General features: G+C 39.9%; 1 protein-coding gene across 2 annotated transcripts in view; it reads left to right on the top strand.

The window, feature by feature from the left end:
* RFC3 (replication factor C subunit 3) overlaps nucleotides 1-18,466 on the top strand; it is a 94,908-nt gene that overhangs the window by 49,377 nt on the left and 27,065 nt on the right. The window contains exons 10-12 of one of the 2 annotated variants that reach the window (XR_013536444.1): nucleotides 8,594-8,692; nucleotides 13,511-13,589; nucleotides 15,874-15,971. The exons of the other annotated variant lie outside the window; for it this stretch is intronic. The gene's annotated coding sequence lies outside the window, so the exon portion shown is untranslated. The remainder of the gene's footprint in view (nucleotides 1-8,593; nucleotides 8,693-13,510; nucleotides 13,590-15,873; nucleotides 15,972-18,466) is intronic. 2 annotated transcript variants of the gene reach the window in all.

The raw sequence follows: 18,466 nt of genomic DNA on the forward strand, positions 1-18,466 counted from the left end.
AACCAGAACACATCGCCTCCTAGAAAGGACCAAAACTCCTCACCAGCAAGGGAACAAAGCTGGACGGAGAATGACTGTGACGAAATGACGGAATTAGACTTCAGAAGATGGATAATGAGAAACTTTTGTGAGCTAAAAGATCATGTATTAAATCAATGCAAAGAAACTAAGAACCTTGAAAAAAGATTTGAAAAAAGATTCGAGGAAATGATAACAAGAATGGATACCTTAGAGAGGAATATGAATGAATTAAAGGAGCTGAAAAACACAATACGAGAACTTCGCGAAGCAAACGCAAGTTTCAATAGCCGAATTGACCAAGCAGAAGAAAGAATATCTGAAGTTGAAGACCAACTCAGTGAAATAAAACGAGAAACCAAGATCAGAGAAAAAAGCGCAAAAAGGAATGAACAAAGTCTCCAAGAAATGTGGGACTATGTGAAAAGACCTAACCTACGTTTGATAGGTGTACCAGAAGGGGACGAAGAGAATGAATCCCAGCTGGAAAATACTCTTCAGGACATCATCCAGGAAAATTTCCCCCACCTAGCAAGACAAGCCAACACTCAATTGCAGGAAATACAGAGAACACCACAAAGATATTCCGCAAGAAGAGCAACCCCAAGGCACATAATCGTCAGATTCAACAGGGTTGAAATAAAGGAGAGAATACTAAGGGCAGCCAGAGAGAAAGGTCTGGTCACCCACAAAGGGAAGCCCATCAGACTCACAGCAGATCTCTCGGCAGAAACACTACAAGCCAGAAGAGAGTGGGGGCCAATATTCAACATTCTTAAAGAAAAGAACTTTCAACCCAGAATTTCATATCCAGCCAAACTGAGCTTCAGAAGTGAAGGAAGAATAAAATCCTTTGCGAACAAGCAAGTACTCAGAGATTTTGTCACCACCAGGCCTGCTTTACAAGAGCTCCTAAAAGAGGCACTACACATAGAAAGGATCAATCAGTACCAGCCATTCCAAAATCACACTGAATGCTAAAGAGCTTCAACATAATGAAGAATCTACAACAACTAACAGGCAAAACAGCCACTTAGAATCAAAATGGCAGTATCAAATTCACACATAACAATATTAACCCTAAATGTAAATGGACTAAATGCACCAATCAAAAGACACAGACTGGCAAATTGGATAAAAATCCAAAACCCATCAGTGTGCTGTATACAGGAAACCCATCTCACATGCAAGGATACACAAAGGCTCAAAATAAAGGGATGGAGGAAGATTTACCAAGCTAATGGAAAGCAAAAAAAAGCAGGAGTTGCAATTCTCATCTCTGATAAAATAGACTTTAAAGCAACAAAGATCAAAAGAGACAAAGAAGGCCATTACATAATGGTAAAAGGATCGATACAACAAGAAGAGCTAACGATCCTAAACATATATGGACCCAACACAGGAGCACCCAGATACATAAGGCAAGTTCTTAATGACTTACAGAAGGACTTAGACTCCCACACAATAATAGTGGGAGACTTTAACACTCCACTGTCAATACTAGACAGATCAACCAGACAGAAAATCAACAAGGATACCCAGGGCTTGAACTCAGACCTGGAGCAAGCAAACCTGGTGGACATTTACAGAACTCTCCACCCCAAATCCACAGAATACACATTCTTCTCAGCACCACATCACACCTACTCTAAAATTGACCACATAATTGGAAGTAAAGCACTGCTCAACAAATGCAAAACAACTGAAATCATAACAAACAGCCTCTCAGACCATAGTGCAATCAAGTTAGAACTCAGAATTCAGAAACAGACCCAGAACCGCACAGCTTCATGGAAACTGAACAACTGGCTCTTGAATGTTGACTGGGTAAACAACGAAATGAAGGCAGAAATAAAGAAGTTCTTCGAAACCAATGAGAATGAAGACACAACGTGCCAGAACCTCTGGGACACATTTAAAGCAGTCTCTAGAGGAAAGTATATAGCAATAAGTGCCCATATGAGGAGAATGGAGAGATCCAAAATTGACACCCTATCGTCAAAATTGAAAGAGCTAGAGGAGCAAGATCAAAAAAACTCAAAACCCAGCAGAAGACAAGAAATTACTAAGATCAGAGCTGAGCTGAAGGAGATTGAGACACGAAAAACCCTTCAAAAAATCAATAAATCCAAGAGCTGGTTTTTTGAAAAGATCAACAAAATAGACAGACCACTAGCCAGATTGATTAAAAAGAAAAGAGAGAACAACCAAATAGATGCAATAAAAAATGATAAAGGGGAAATCACCACAGATTCCACAGAAATTCAAACCATCATCAGAGAATATTACAAACAACTCTATGCACATAAACTAGTAAACCTGGAAGAAATGGATAAATTCCTGGACTCCTGTGTCCTTCCAAGCCTAAACCAGGAGGAAGCTGGAACTATGAATAGACCAATAACAAGGTCTGAAGTTGAGGCAGCAATTAAGAGCCTACCTCACAAAAAAAGCCCAGGTCCAGATGGGTTCACAGCCGAATTCTACCAGACACACAAGGAGGAGCTGGTACCATTCCTTCTAAAACTATTTCAAACAATCCAAAAAGAGGGAATCCTTCCCAAATCAGTTTATGAGACCAACATCATCCTGATACCAAAACCCGGCAGAGACCCAACGAGAAAAGAAAACTTCAGGCCAATATCCATGATGAACATAGATGCAAAAATCTTCAATAAAATATTGGCAAGCCGATTGCAACAGCAAATCAAAAAACTTATTCATCATGATCAAGTAGGATTCATCCCAGGGATGCAAGGCTGGTTCAACATACGCAAGTCTATCAACGTAATTCACCACATAAACAGAACCAAAAATAAAAACCACATGATTATCTCAATTGACGCAGAGAAGGCATTTGACAAAATTCAACAGCCCTTTATGCTAAAAACCCTCAATAAACTCGGTATCGATGGAACGTATCTCAAAGTAATAAAAGCTATTTATCACAAACCAACAGCCAATATCATACTGAATGGGCAAAAACTGGAAGCATTCCCTTTGAAATCTGGTACTAGACAAGGATGCCCTCTCTCACCACTCCTATTCAATATAGTACTGGAAGTTCTAGCCAGAGCAATCAGGCAAGAAAAAGAAATAAAGGGTATTCAAATAGGAAAGGTGGAAGCCAAATTGTCTCTATTTGCAGACGACATGATAGTATACCTAGAAGACCCCATCGCCTCAGCCCAAAAACTCCTGAAACTGATAAACAACTTCAGCAAAGTCTCAGGATATAAAATCAATGTGCAAAAATCACAAGCATTCCTATACACCAATAACAGACTTAAAGAAAGCCAAATCAAGAGCGAACTGCCATTCGCAATTGCTACAAAAAGAATAAAATACCTTGGAATACAACTCACAAGGAACGTAAGGGACCTCTTCAAGGAGAACTACAAACCACTGCTCAACGAAATCAGAGAGGACACAAACAGATGGAGAAACATTCCATGTTCATGGTTAGGAAGAATTAATATCGTGAAAATGGCTATACTGCCCAAAGTAATTTACAGAATCAACGCTATCCCCATCAAGCTACCATTGACTTTCTTCACAGAACTGGAAAAAACCACCATGAACTTCATATGGAACCAAAAGAGAGCCCGCATAGCCAAGTCAATTCTAAGCAAAAAGAACACAGCGGGGGGCATCACACTACCGGATTTCAAACTATACTACAAGGCTACAGTAATCAAAACAGCATGGTACTGGTACCAAAACAGAGATATAGACCAATGGAACAAAACAGAGGCACCGGAGGCAACACAACATACATACAACTATACAATCTTTGATAAACCTGACAAAAATAAGCAATGGGGCAAGGATTCCATGTTTAACAAATGGTGTTGGGAAAACTGGCTAGCCATGTGCAGAAAGCAGAAACTGGACCCCTTCCTGACACCTTACACTAAAATTAACTCCAGATGGATTAAAGACTTAAACATAAGACCTGGCACCATAAAAACCCTAGAAGGAAATCTAGGCAAAACTATCCAGGACATAGGAGTAGGCAAGGACTTCATGAACAAAACACCAAGAGCATTGGCAACAAAAGCCAAAATAGACAAATGGGACCTAATGAAACTCCACAGCTTCTGCACGGCAAAAGAAACAGTCACTAGAGTGGATCGGCAACCAACAGAATGGGAAAAAATTTTCGCAGTCTACCCATCTGACAAAGGGCTGATATCCAGAATTTACAAACAACTCAAGCAGATTTACAGGAAAAAAACAAACAAGCCCATTCAAAAGTGGGCAAAGGATATGAACAGATACTTTACGAAAGAAGACATATATGAGGCCAACAATCATATGAAAAAATGCTCATCGTCACTGGTCATCAGAGAGATGCAAATCAAAACCACATTGAGATACCATCTCACGCCAGTTAGAATGGCGATCATTAAAAAATCTGGAGACAACAGATGCTGGAGAGGATGTGGAGAAAAAGGAACACTTTTACACTGTTGGTGGGAGTGTAAATTAGTTCAACCATTGTGGAAGACAGTGTGGCGATTCCTCAAGGCCTTAGAAATAGAAATTCCATTTGACCCAGCAATCCCATTACTGGGTATATATCCAAAAGACTATAAATCGTTCTACTATAAGGACACATGTACACGAATGTTCATTGCAGCACTGTTTACAATAGCAAAGACCTGGAATCAACCCAAATGCCCACTGATAATAGACTGGATTGGAAAAATGTGGCACATATACACCATGGAATATTATGCAGCAATCAGAAATGATGAGTTCGTGTCGTTTGTAGGGACATGGATGAATCTGGAGAACATCATCCTCAGCAAACTGACACAGGAACAGAAAATGAAACACCGCATATTCTCACTCATAGGTGGGTGATGAAAAATGAGAACACATGGACACAGAAAGGGGAGTACTAAACACTGGGGTCTATTGGGGGGAAAAGGGGAGGGCCAGTGGGAGGGGGAGGTGGGGAGGGATAGCCTGGGGAGAAATGCCAAATGTGGGTGAAGGGGAGAAGAAAAGCAAAGCACACTGCCATGTGTGTACCTACGCAACTGTCTTGCATGCTCTGCTCATGTACCCCAAAACCTATAATCCAATAAAAAATTAAAAAAAAAAAAAAAAAAAAAAAAAAAAAAATATCAGTAAACAGCTCAGCTTCGTAAAGCTGGTGAAGGGCAAACAAAGCATCACCTGGCTGTCCTCAGCTCACTTCCAGTGCCAGGTGCCTGGGTGGGCTTGTTTATTCAGAACAAATTAAACATAAATTGGTGGGCTCCCTTTAATTCATTTACTGTTCTCTTGTTTGTACAGAATGGGGACGAGTGGAAAAAGGGATCTATGTGTTAGAAAATTCAAGTCACATGACATCTCAATGATGGCAAAATAAGAAACAGCTGACATCATGTTTCTAAATATACAACATTTTGCAACAGCTACCTGGAGCAAAAACAGAAAGGTTGAGAAGGCAGAATAATGACTTTTCGTCTCTGGAAGTCATCCATGTTCAACAGTCTGTCAGGAAGAGAGACAGGTGGGGCTGGGTCGCCACCTGGGGTGAGGGCTGCTGCAGGGCTTTTATTAAAATTATTGCACAGGAGTGGAGAAGATAAACACTCAGTGGGTGCAGTGGCACAGCCGGCCCATATGTCTGGCCAGAACAAAGGGGTTTCTCTAAAATAAACCTACCTAATGTAGCACCATCTTTTTTTTTTTTCCAAAAATATCTTGTACACTAGTCAAAAAGATCCTAGGATTTATAAATTCATTTATATGCCCCTATGTCTTCAGTACCGATGTCTGGAATTTATTATCTGGCTTTATCATTGCTTGAGGTATAATAGGGCAAGAAGAATATAAATTAAAATTTAAAATATCAGGAGGGCAAGAAGGATATTGATTTAAGTGTCTATGTGCACTTCACACTGTGCCCGCTATAGATCCTCATAATAGAAGGCACTGAAGAGTTAACTAATGGAGCCCTCTGGTATATGGATAAATCAAGGTCCAGAGAGGCAATGTGACTCATTTAAGATCACACAGCTAGTAATGTCAGAGACAAAATTGGAACCAAAGTGTTCTGATTCTCTGTCCTTTGCTCTTTGTAACTAGAGAACATAGCTTGGTACTTGTATTGCTTTTACATGGCTGCCATAACAAACCACCAGGAATCAAGTGGCTCAGAACAACACACATTTATCCTCTTGCTGCTCTGGAGCTCAGAGTCTGCAGTCATTCTCACTGGGCTAAAGTCAAGGTGTCAGCAGAGGTGATTGCTTCCAGAGGCTTCAGGGAGGAATCCATGGCTGGGCCTTTTCCGTGGCCTCCTGCAGTCCTTGGTTCATGATCCCTTCCTCGTATCCCTCCAACTTCTTGCTTTCATCATCCCACCTCCTGACTCTGGCCCTCTTCCAAGTACCCTTGTGATGGCATTGGTCCCAGTCAGCTAATCCGGGATAATCTCCCATCTCCAGATGCTTCATTTAATCACATGTGCACAGTTCCTCTCATTGTGCAGGGTGATATATTCACAGGTTCCAGGCGGCAAGACGTGTACATCTTTGGAGGCCGTTATTCAGCTCGCCACATCCATCTACCTGTGTTATCACCTCTTCATTTCTCTGAAAACAAACAATACAGAAGGCAGAAGAGATTTCTGGAGCCTAAACCGTGTAGTAGCATTCTTGCAACGTTGGGGCCATTCTCTTCACCTGGCACAGCACTTTGGCCACTTTCAGTCCCCTGACTTCTGGATCAGCAGGAGGGCCGCCATCCCCCTATTTTACCATTAGTAAAAGCAAAACATTTAAGATTTTGGTTCAGTTAGAAACTGTGGTTCAGTTAGAGTTTTTAAAGCATACCTGCTTGTACCAAGTAGAATTTAGTAGTAGTCAGTGTTTACAACAGGATTTCAAAGTCCTTTGGTTCTTAATTCTTTTGTTAACATTCATATAGGAGATTTCATTTGTTTCTTCAATTTTTTTCTTTTAACTTTGTGGCAAGAGATAAGAGAACACTTGCCTAGTGGCTACTTGTTTGTTTGACTTCATGTCCCTGGACTGTGACAAAGGGCAGAGTGTGTGGTAATGGAAACTTATTCATAATCTTAAATATGATGTAAGTGGCTGAATTGGAAAGGGAGATGCCCATTACCAAAGGCCCTGGTGGGGAGAAGGCCTTATTAGTGCTGGAAGGTCGTCACGGTGGAGAGTTCAGACATAGCTGTGCTATTCGCAGACAGAGTAAACTCATCACTCTTGGAATTTCATTCTTGGGAAATGATTGAAAGAGGGTGTAAAAATATTTACAACTTATATGAACTTAACACTATCCAAATATTCTGAACACCTGGGATTATGTTTTATTAAAAACACACAAAGTCGGCACTCAGTAAATATTTGCAGAGTGTTGAATGAATGAGTGAACCACTGGTGACTGTTTCTACCTGAGAAATAAATGAAGAATGTATTCATTTGGGCTTGTATGTTTCCTCTGCATTCAATGATGACCTACAGATCCAATCGACTGTAGGGCTGAGCACCTAGGCCTGTGACTAGAAAGAGCTAGATTTGGTTTGTTTACGAGATAAAATTGAGGGAAAACATTTCTTTTTTTTTTTTTTTTTTTTTTTTGAGTCGAAGTCTTGCACTGTCGCCCAGGCTGGAGTGCAGTGGTGATATTGGCTCACTGCAACCTCTGCCTCCTGGGTTTGAGTGATTCTCCTGCCTCAGCCTCCTTAGTAGCTGGGACTACAGTCACCCGCCACCACACCTGACTAATTTTTTGTATTTTTAGTAGAGACAGGTTTCACTATGTTGGCTAGGCTGGTCTTGAACTCCTGACCTCAGGATCCGCTTGCCTCAACCTCCCAAAATGCTGGGATTACAGGCGTGAGCCACCGTGCCCGGCTGAGGGAAAATATTTCTCTGGACTTAATCGGGCCCTCAAGAATGTTTAAAATAGTAGCAGAGAAATTTCTCCTATCAATCCAATGTCTCAGTGACCAATTCTACACCTCCAGGCTTCTTATATGGAATGGGATGGGGGGGGGGTGTTGCCGATGTTAGAGGGGATTGTGGACCCCAAGGACAATCATTGAGTCAGAACCAACAAATGTTTGAGCAACTCTCAGGTTCTAGGCCTTTTTAAAGATGTTATTTCATGAAATTCAACAACTGTGTGAAATAGATATTGCACCCATTTTACAGATTCATAAAACTTCAAGGAAGATTAAGTGACCTGATAAAGTGGAAGATCAATGTATTCCAGAGCGCCTGTTTTTCAACTCCAAATACTCTACTGTTTTGACTCCACTGTGGCTAATTATTAAACCAGAAATTTCTGTTAGGCAAAAGGACAGGGAGTGTGTGAGAAGTGAGGTCATAACTTTGACACATCTTCAAAACGTTTTAGGATAGCAAACTGACAGAGAGCAGGGTTGGCTTAACTTTTGGTTTTGCAAAGGGACATGAAAGCAGGCACTCTAGACGCTGGTGCCTTGAATCCCGGCTCCACCATGCACTCACGATGAGACTTTGAACAAGGCCCTTCACCCTCCTTTGCTGCATCTCCTTATCTTTAGGATGGGAATGAAAACACCTACTTACCAGGTGGAGAGGATGAGGATCAACAGGATAGTCTATGTGATGTGCTCAGTTCATGGCTCACAGGAAGTGCTCTGGTAAGTGCCTGCAATAATTACTTTGAGGAGGTCAAAGTCCTTTAAAAATGTTTATTCATTTTAATCAGAGTTAGTCTTCCTTTAAGCGTCTTTCCTGTTTAAAGAGTCTATGATTATAAAGTTGTAGATTATTATTTTGGGGATGAATAGACTTGTCTGTCAAAATTTAATGCTTTTGTATATAAAAATTCTAATCTTTCTATAAAACTGTAATGTTATTGCTCTTTCTCTGCAACATTTTCAAAGCATCCCACTTTGGGAATAACTTTATGTACCGTCATCATTTTCCAGACCACACATAAAGAGAGAAGTTGCATGCTAATTATGATTATTTCATAACAAAATGAGCTAAAACAACATGCCATCATTCTGTGCTACCACACATTAACTAATCATCACTCCATTATGAACAAGCCCAACTGTGAGAGCAGAGGCAGCGTGATGGGGACACTGGGCCAGCAATGCCACTTACTAGCTGGGTCCTTTTTTTTTTTTTTTTAAATTAGACAAAGTCTCATTCTGTCATCCAGGCTGGAGTACAGTGGTGCAATCTTGGCTCACTGCAATTTCCACCTTCCAGGTTCCAATGAGTCTTCTGCCTCAGCCTTCTGAGTTGCTGGTATTACAGGCATGCACCACCATGCCCAGCTAATTTTTTGCATTTTTATTGGAGACGGGGTTTAGCCACATTGGCCAGGCTGGTCTTGAACTCCTAACCTCAGGTGATCTGCCAACCTCGGCTTCCCAAAGTTCTGGGATTAAAGGCATTAGCCACCATGCTTGGCTACTAGCTGGGTGCTTCTTCTCCAGATTATCTGCTTTATCCTTCCATCTGAACTCTATAGTTCAAAGTTGGCTGTAAAACCAACTGAAAATGATTCAGTCCATGAGGAAATATATGTCTGGAAAGTGTCCTTCCAGATGGCAAACCTGAATAAAATCCTTTGCTCCAAAATGGAAGTGGACAAGGCAACAGGGTTATCTGGTTTAAGTGCCTCGCTTCTGTTTAGAGCCATGTATTCAGGTTGATTCTCTTCCAACTACTTCTCCTGCTTTGTGTCAGCTAACCATGGGAAACATTGAACTTGCAGGTTGGATCTCATTTTTGTTTTAATTTTATCCAGTGCGTGGAGTAAGGATCTTGAAAGTCCACCAGTGCTTTTGGTACTGAAAATGCAGCAGGGGATTAAGACTTGACCTGGCGTCTTCCAGAAGGCCACAAGATGGGGATGTTACTCCATACACTTAGATCTTTTCATTCATTCTACAAATAATTATTGAGCACCTACTGTGTGCCTGGTATTGTGCCAGGCTTTGGGAATACAGTGATGAATAAAACAAACCTTGCTAATGGAGGTTACGGAGTTTCATAGAGAAGGCAGATGTTTGAAAGTGGATTTATTAGTGTACTTACTACTGTGATGGAGGGGGCCATAGGAGTGCGTGATAGGGACCCTAAAGCCAGTCTAGGGAGGGCCTGGAGAGAACTCATGGAAGGTTCCCTAAGGGAAGCAATGTGTAAGCTGAAACCTGCAGAACGACTAAGTATTATCTAGGAGCAGTGTTGTCATCTAGGCGCAGGAGTGGCATGCCCAGAGGCCCAGCAGGGAAAGCAAACTTGGTCCTTTAAAGAAGCTGAAAAATGTTAAACCTTTGATATAACATTTTAGAAGCCTATGGGTAGACAGTGGTGAAGAGTTGAGGCTGGGCCAAACCAAGGAGGGACTTGAAGGCCACATACAATCCCTAGGACAGTGGGAAGGTGATTCCTCTTTCACGCACTCATCTACTTGAAGGTCTTTCTTACTCCCTCCTCCACCCAGCACAATCCCAATTCACCTCGGTTTCAATGCTCAGGGGCCCTCTAGGAAATGGGCACTGATCCACCAAGCCTGGGTTGGGAACATCTCCTGGGGGTGCCATTGCGCATTATATGTTCCCGTCAATCACTCATGGAGCAACTGTCACTCACAGACAGGATGTGGGCTCAGCATACAGAGATTTGAGTCCTACTTTTTGGCTCAGTTTCCTGAAGCTAATCATAGCAACCCTCTGAGATGGTTTTGTGAAACAATTTGAGTGTTTAGTATATTGCTGGGCACATAGTATGTGTTTAATAAGTATTAGCTATTGATTTTGATTATCCCAGGTATTTAACCACTGATATCCATTATCCTGGATTGCAGTTTTCTTAATCACTTGTCTGCTTCTCCTATTGTACCCCAAGATTCTTGAAGACAGGGACCCTATTTTATTTCATTATTTCAGCTCCTGTCCAACCACTATGCCCAGAGTAAAGGAAGTTTTGATCAATAGTTACCCAATAAATGAGCATACTTGACCATATTCAAACACTTTAAACAATTAGCTCACCAATTAGCTCCCAGGTGATACAGCTGAAGATTGTGCTAGGGAAGTGCTTCCGTGGTCTGTCCTGTAGGGAACTGGCAGATGGGATCTCCCCGAGAGCAAAAAGCACCCCTGGCTCGGTTTTCATATCCTTACTTTATTTTTCCAAGTTTTTGTTGACAATCCTTATTTTAATCAATGTTCATTGCTTTCTGAATTTATTGAGTGGTTTTATAAAATTTATTTAATCTTAAAAACTTTAGCTCAATGAGAGTATTCATATTTTTATCTTAACCCATTTTAAGCAACTTAGAAACATGTGTTTAGTATTATAGAAATCCCTTTACTTGAATTTTTAAAAACTGAGCCCTAGTTTATTTAGATTAATATAATCAGTTAGACATTTGGGAACAATGTGACTAGTGATTTATTTTTGAATTTCTAACACATGAGAAGGTATTGAACTGACCTCTAAAAATGTGTACATTTTTTCGTAGTTGAACACGCATGGGATTATAAACCTAGAAGTAGGAATCTACCCTTGGGTTTGCCTTAAATGAGCTTTGCAGCATTGGGAACTCGATTTTCCTTTTATGAACCTCTGTCTTATCTCTGAACTTGGCCAGATCGAGCTAGATTTCAGCTAATGTTCTCTCTGAGCTCCCAAATCCCATGGTTTGCTCTCTTTCTGTCCAGATGATGAACCAGTATGCTTTTGGCAAAAAAGCCTGCTGTCTATATAAATGCAGTGGATGAAAAGCAGACACTGATTTCTCTTTCTACTATAACAGTTTTTTTTTTTTTTGAGACGGAGTTTCGCTCTTGTTACCCAGGCTGGAGTGCAATGACACGATCTCGGCTCACTGCAACCTCTGCCTCCTGGGTTCAGGCAATTCTCCTGCCTCAGCCTCCCGAGTAGCTGGGACTACAGGCGCGCACCACCGTGCCCAGCTAATTTTTGTATTTTTAGTAGAAATGGGGTTTCACCATGTTGACCAGGATGGTCTCGATCTCTTGACCTCGTGATCCACCCGCCTTGGCCTCCCAAATTGCTGGGATTATAGGCGTGAGCCACCACCTCCGGCCTCTACTATAACAGTTTTATTGCAATTCTGCTTTCTTGGGGGGAGGCGGTGAGATAACAGCTGAAAGCTATTTATTGAGTGCTTACTAAATCAGGCTAAGTATTTACATGCATTATTCAATTGGATTCATAGGAACTTTATGATATAGGTAGTATTACTAGCCATATTTTTACCTGTGAGAAGGCCGAGGTTCAGAGAGGTTGAGTGACTTAGCCAAAGTCACACAGCATTAAGGAGTAGAGGGAAGCTGATTCCACAGCCCACTCTCTTGGCCATTATGCTGTATTGACTGCTTCTTACAGAAGGTCTACTCTTTGTCTAGGCTTTGTGGTAGGCAATCCACAGACATTCTTTCACTAAATGCTCACAGTGCTCCTATGGAGAAAATCTCATTAACTTCATGCATTTTTTTTTTTTTGGTAAGAGCAGTAAGAAATTATAGGACCAAGGTATATTAAGGAGAATGAGAGCTCATAAACATAAATAGGAAGAACTCGAGGCTTTGATATGGAAGCTGTTTAAGGAATATGAATGTCATTTAAACACTGGAGCTCTCCTCTGACTTAGACTTCGTCATGATCTAGAAAGCCAGCCACGACTTTGTCGGAATTTTTTTAATTCTGGCATTAGTAAAAATGAAAAATTTTTATTATGTTATTATATAATAGTTTATATAATATATAAACATTGAATTATAATGGATTATAAACATTCATTATAATAGATTATAATAAAATAAGTTACAGATTATATATAATGTATGGTACTTTGAATTTTTTAAATTCTGAGATTAAACACAAAATGAAAAGGTTTATTATATTATTATATAATATAGTTTATATAATATATAAATATTTTGTTATAATGAATGATAAACATTCCACTATTTGGATTATAGTAAGATAAGTTTCTATTATATATATTTACAAATATAGTTTATTACACTATTGTATAATCCAGGCTATTATCATAGCCTCTGCCCTCAAGAAATTCAGGTTTCTACTCAGGACTGCGAGATCTTGTCAAGTTAGTAACTTCTCTGACTCTTAGCTTTCCGTATCTATAGCTATACAGTAACTATAATTACTGCCTAGTAGGGCTGTTCTGATTATTAGGGACAATATATGCATCTGCAACAATACAGAAAAACAGAAGATGCTCAATAAATGGTAACTGCAGTTATTTTTATTATTTTTCTATATTATTGTTGTTCCTGATCCCACTAGAACTTTTTGAAATCAAGGGACGTGGCTCTGTACAGTGATCTTCAGATAACAAACATACAAAAATATTTTTAAATAAAAGAATTTGAGCAGTGTCCAGTGGTTATAAATCCTTTTCACTGACAGGACTAGTTAGGAGGAACCAATTCGTGTTTTCACAGAACCCATGAGATTAACGAGCTTTGGAAGTGAACTCTGGAAATGGATGTGAAGTGTGAAAAGGCTGGAGAAGGAGGGATGGTGAGGATTTGGTAATGGGCTGGACATGGTGAAGGGTGGACGAGGGAACGATTCATGCATCACTGAGCTTTCCAGCTTGAATGGTTGGGTCAGGAAAAATGTGACGAGGAGCAGTATGGGGTAGAAAGGAATTAGAATAGTTCAATTTTGGACATGTTGAGTTTGAGGTGTGTGGTAGGCAGCTGGACACATGAGTCTGAAGAGATGGAATGTAGCGGGTCTCAGAGGCTCTGAGAGTGGACACAGGCTGTTCAGAGCTGCTGGCAGGTTCATTCAGAAAAGATTTGTTGAAAAACACTGACCAAGAAATTGTCTATAATTTCCATACCAGCTTCCATGAGCGTATCTGCTGCCTGGTTTCTTCTGTCATCTATCAGAAACTTGCCTTTTTTTTTTTCTTTAGCCTTTCCTACTTTTTTCAATTCCGTGTTGCATTTTAACATTGGCCTTTAAAGCTTCAGAAAAAAAAAAAAAGCCCTGTCAGTACATAAAGTGGAAATTTCAGGCAGACATAAAAGAGGATGAGTGTTCAAATTTTCCTAAAGTTTAGAAGTGAGTTCTTAGCACTCATTAAACCATAATCTTTTGGTACGTAAGAGAACTCTAGATTGTATTTTAGCGTAGGTCCCTACAAATTTCTTCCCATCCCAAATGCATTAGACCTAGTTCACTACTTTGATGCTGAATTCAGTGCTTTATTTTCTTATGTTTATTGTCTGCAGAAACACATTAAACAAAAAAAAAAAATGACAACATGGAGATTAAAAACTCACATGATAACATAAATCTGAGACTGGACACAATAGAACAATTGCATTTTTATTATAATAGAAATAGAATTTCATTTCTATTATAAATGAAATTACTCACTAATATAAATTATAAGTTTCCTTTCCTAATGTTCTTAAAGATTATATCATTTCCTTATCCATTTCCTGAAGCAAAATAGGCTAGCTAATTTTATATGCAGTCATTTTCAGGCAAACAACTGTACTACTTTAGCAACTCTATGCTTGGATACTTAGCTCAAGGCTTACTCTCTTCTCTGCCAGCCTTTATTCCATGCACTCTCATAAGTTTTACAAGCCCAATTTTGAAGCTTCAAAGTCTTAGGGGAAAAAATTAAAAGCAGACAAAAACTAAAACAAAAACTTCCAAGTCTTAAAGTCTCGGAATTTTGTGATTGTAAAAGTATCACTAATACTTTTACAATCTACTTCCCAAAGTAAAAAAGAAATAAAAAATTAAATAACTAAATAAAAGTTACATCAATTATGTAATTTAGCTACCAAGGTAAAAAAAATTAATAATAATTAAATAAAAGTTACATCAATTATATTGACTTTTAGGAAACTTCTCTATTAGATTCCTATCGTTGCTAGAAGAAATTACCAACAAACTTAGTGGTTTAAATCTACATATTGATTCTTTTTGAATTCTGGAGTGTAGATGTCCATGCTCACTTTGAGCTAAAACCAAGGTATTGGTGGGGTTCTGTTCCTTTTTGGAAGCTCCAGGAGAGAATTTGTTTTCTTACCTTTCCCAGCTTCCAGAGATGGCCTGCATTCCTTGGCTCATGGCCCCTTCCAACTTCAGAGCCAGCAATGGGTTGAGTCTTTTTCATATTGCATCTCTCTAACACTGACTTTTCTTTTCCCCTTCTCTTCCACTCTTAAAGAATTTTGTGATTATATTGAGACTGCCTGGATAATCCAGAGCAATCTTTCCCTTTAAGATCAGTTGATTAGCAAACTTGATTCTCTCTGCTGCCTCAATTCCCCTTTATCCTGTCATATATCTATTTACAGGTTCTGAGGATTAGGACATAGCATCTTTGGGGCATTGTTATTCTGTCTGACACACTTCTTACTATACTAAACACATATTATGACATATTAATAGTCATAAAATTGGATACGTCTACATAAAAGAAAACAGGATTCCAATATAGTCAAGTTTTATGTAATTGTGCTGAAAAGTAACCTAAAATGTTAAGTGCAGCATTTTCGATGTAAGGTGCCCACTGAGAAGCGGAGTACTGAACTTAGGTGACATTGTGGTGTTTGGGAGTCAGGGAAGGGTCAGAAAAGACAGATTAGTAAGTCATCGCGGGTTGCTCCAGGCAATGCTATTCCGTGTAACTTCCTGAGATGATGGGGGTGTTCTATATCTGCACTGTCCAATAAGGTAACCATTAGCTCCACGTTGTTATCGCGCCTCTGATGTGTGGCTAGTGCAAACGGGGAACTGAATTTTTAATTTTATTTAATTTAAATCTCAACAGCCACATGGCTTCTGTATTGGACAGCACAACTCTAGAATCAAGACCATCGTGGATCAACTGTGGATACCACCTTGCATTTTAATTCTCTGAATGGAAAGGTATGTGTATAGGTGTGCACATACAGATGTTCATGCATTATAAGATGTTAGTGGCTGGGTGCGGTGGCTCACACCTGTAATCCCAACACTTTGGGAGGCCGAGGAGGGTGGATCACAAAGTCAGGAGTTTGAGACTGGCTGGGCAACATGGCGAAACCATGTCTCTACTAAAAATGCAAAAATTAGCCAGGCGTGGTGGCAGGCACCTGTAGTCTCAGCTACTTGGAAGCTTGAGGCAGGAGAATCACTTGAATCCAGGAGGAGGATGTTGTAGTGAGCTGAGATCATATTACTGCACTCCAGCCTGGGCGACAGAGCAAGACTCTGTCTCAACAACAACAAGAAGGATATTAGTGATAATCAGAATTCTATGGGTTAATATTTATAATATATGACACTTAAGAGGACTGTTTAAACAAAATTCAGTAAGATGCTTCATCTTTATTATGAAAAATGATAATAACATATTTTTAGATGGAATTCAATGGTTATTTCAGTTCATGCTGATCGACGGAAGCTACTCCCTCAAGGGAAAATAGGTGCTAAAAAAGAGTAATGAACTGTTTCAGGTTCCTAGGGCAGGAGAACATTCATTGGTTAGTTCAGCAAACATCACTGGCACTCTAAGTTCGTGGCATTGTTGTAGGCTCTGCATGATGAGCAAAGATAAGTAAAGCACAGTACCTACCCCAGGATGCTTATACTGTGAGGAGGGACAGAGTTTCCTCTTCCTGTCTACCACGTTCTTGCAACATTCTGGCTCACTCGAATGTTCCAGTGGACCACTCGCTTGATTCTCTGGCCTTGCAATTCCTTGACCATTTCATACTCAGACTTTTACTTTCAGTAGGATCTGGCCATTCATCTCCTCTCCAGGGCTATTTCCAGGATCTGTCATCATCAGGGGTCACTTTATCTTCATGTCAGGCATCCTGTTCACAACCTATACCCTGTTGTTACCTCCATCCCTGTTCTTGGCCCCATCGTGGCTCCAGTCCTCTTAGCCCCCTGCTTCCCTCTGCCCATCATCAGCCTTTGATGGTTTGTACTTTCTTTTCTTGCTTTTGTTTACTCATGACCTTGAACATGTTCTTCTATCTACCTAGATGACCTTCAACTGCCACTTGGATGTTTATCTGCTCCAGCTAAACTCATGGCTAATAGGAGCATTGTGGTAAAAAGAGCCCTGAATTTGGACTCAGAAGTCTTGGAGTTCAAATCTCAGTTTGGCCTTTTACTGAGATTTGAATTTGACGGTTTTTAAAAATAAGTGTAAATTATTTAACCTATTTGAATCTTCGTTAACCTCTCTGCAAATTGGGGGGAACTAATTTTTTGTTTTGTTTTCCCGTTTTTATTTTGAAATAATTTTAGAGTTCCAAACAGTTGTGACAGTAGAACAGATAATTTCTTTGTATCCTTTTCTCACCTTCCCCTGATGGTAGCCTCTTATATAAACATAATGCATTATCAAAAACTGGCGTGGATATAATATAATGCTATGAACTAAACTATACACCTAATTTCACCTATTTTTTTAATATGCAAACATGTTGTGGGGGGGGGTGTATAGTTCTGTAATACTTTATCACACATGTAGATTCATGTAACTTCCACCACTGTCAGGGCACATAACTGTTATGGACTGAATGTTTGTGTCCCCCCAACCCCACCAAATGCATCTGTTGAATCCCTAATCTCCAGTGTGATAGTGTTTGGAAGTGAGGCCTTTGGGACATGATTAGATCATGAGGGTGAAGCCCTCATGGTGGGATTAGTGCCCTTATAAGAAGAGACAGAGGAGGTTTAGCTTTCTCTCTCTCTGTCTCTCTGCCTGCCCTGTGAGGATACAAACAGGAGGCAGGACCGCACCCAATAGTGGACCTGCTGGCTCCTAGATCATGAACTTCCCAGCCTCCAGAAACATGAGAAATAAATATTTGTGGTATAAGCCACTCAATCTTTTGTGTTTTTGTCAAAGCGGCCCTAAGACCGCAGCTGTTCCATCACTGCAAAAAAACTCCATAAAACTTTTATATTCACACCTTCTTCCCGATCCAGACCTTGAGGGACCACTCATCTCTCATCACTATAATTGTGTCATTTCGAGAATAGTTTATAAGTGGGATCATACAGGATATATTTTGATTGGCTTTTCTCACTCACCACATGGCCCTTGAGATCCATCCAAGTTGATGTTTGTATCAATTTTTATTCCTTTTTGTTGCTGAGTAGTACTCCATTACATGGATGTTCCAGTTTATTTACACATTCATGCACTTGTGGACATGTGTGTTGCTTCTAACTTTTGTTACATCAAAAGCTGCTGTGAATATTTGTGCACAGGTTTATGGGCAAACGTAACCTTTTCTTTCTCTAAAATAAATACTCGGGCATGTAATTGATGGGTCACGTGCGTTACAATGGAAATAACTCATTAACAACTAAGTATATACCTGAAAATTACCATGCAAAAATATTGGAATTCTGCGAAG

Source organism: Callithrix jacchus, chromosome 5, assembly GCF_049354715.1.
Source record: "Callithrix jacchus isolate 240 chromosome 5, calJac240_pri, whole genome shotgun sequence".
Taxonomy (NCBI): Eukaryota; Metazoa; Chordata; class Mammalia; order Primates; family Cebidae; genus Callithrix; species Callithrix jacchus.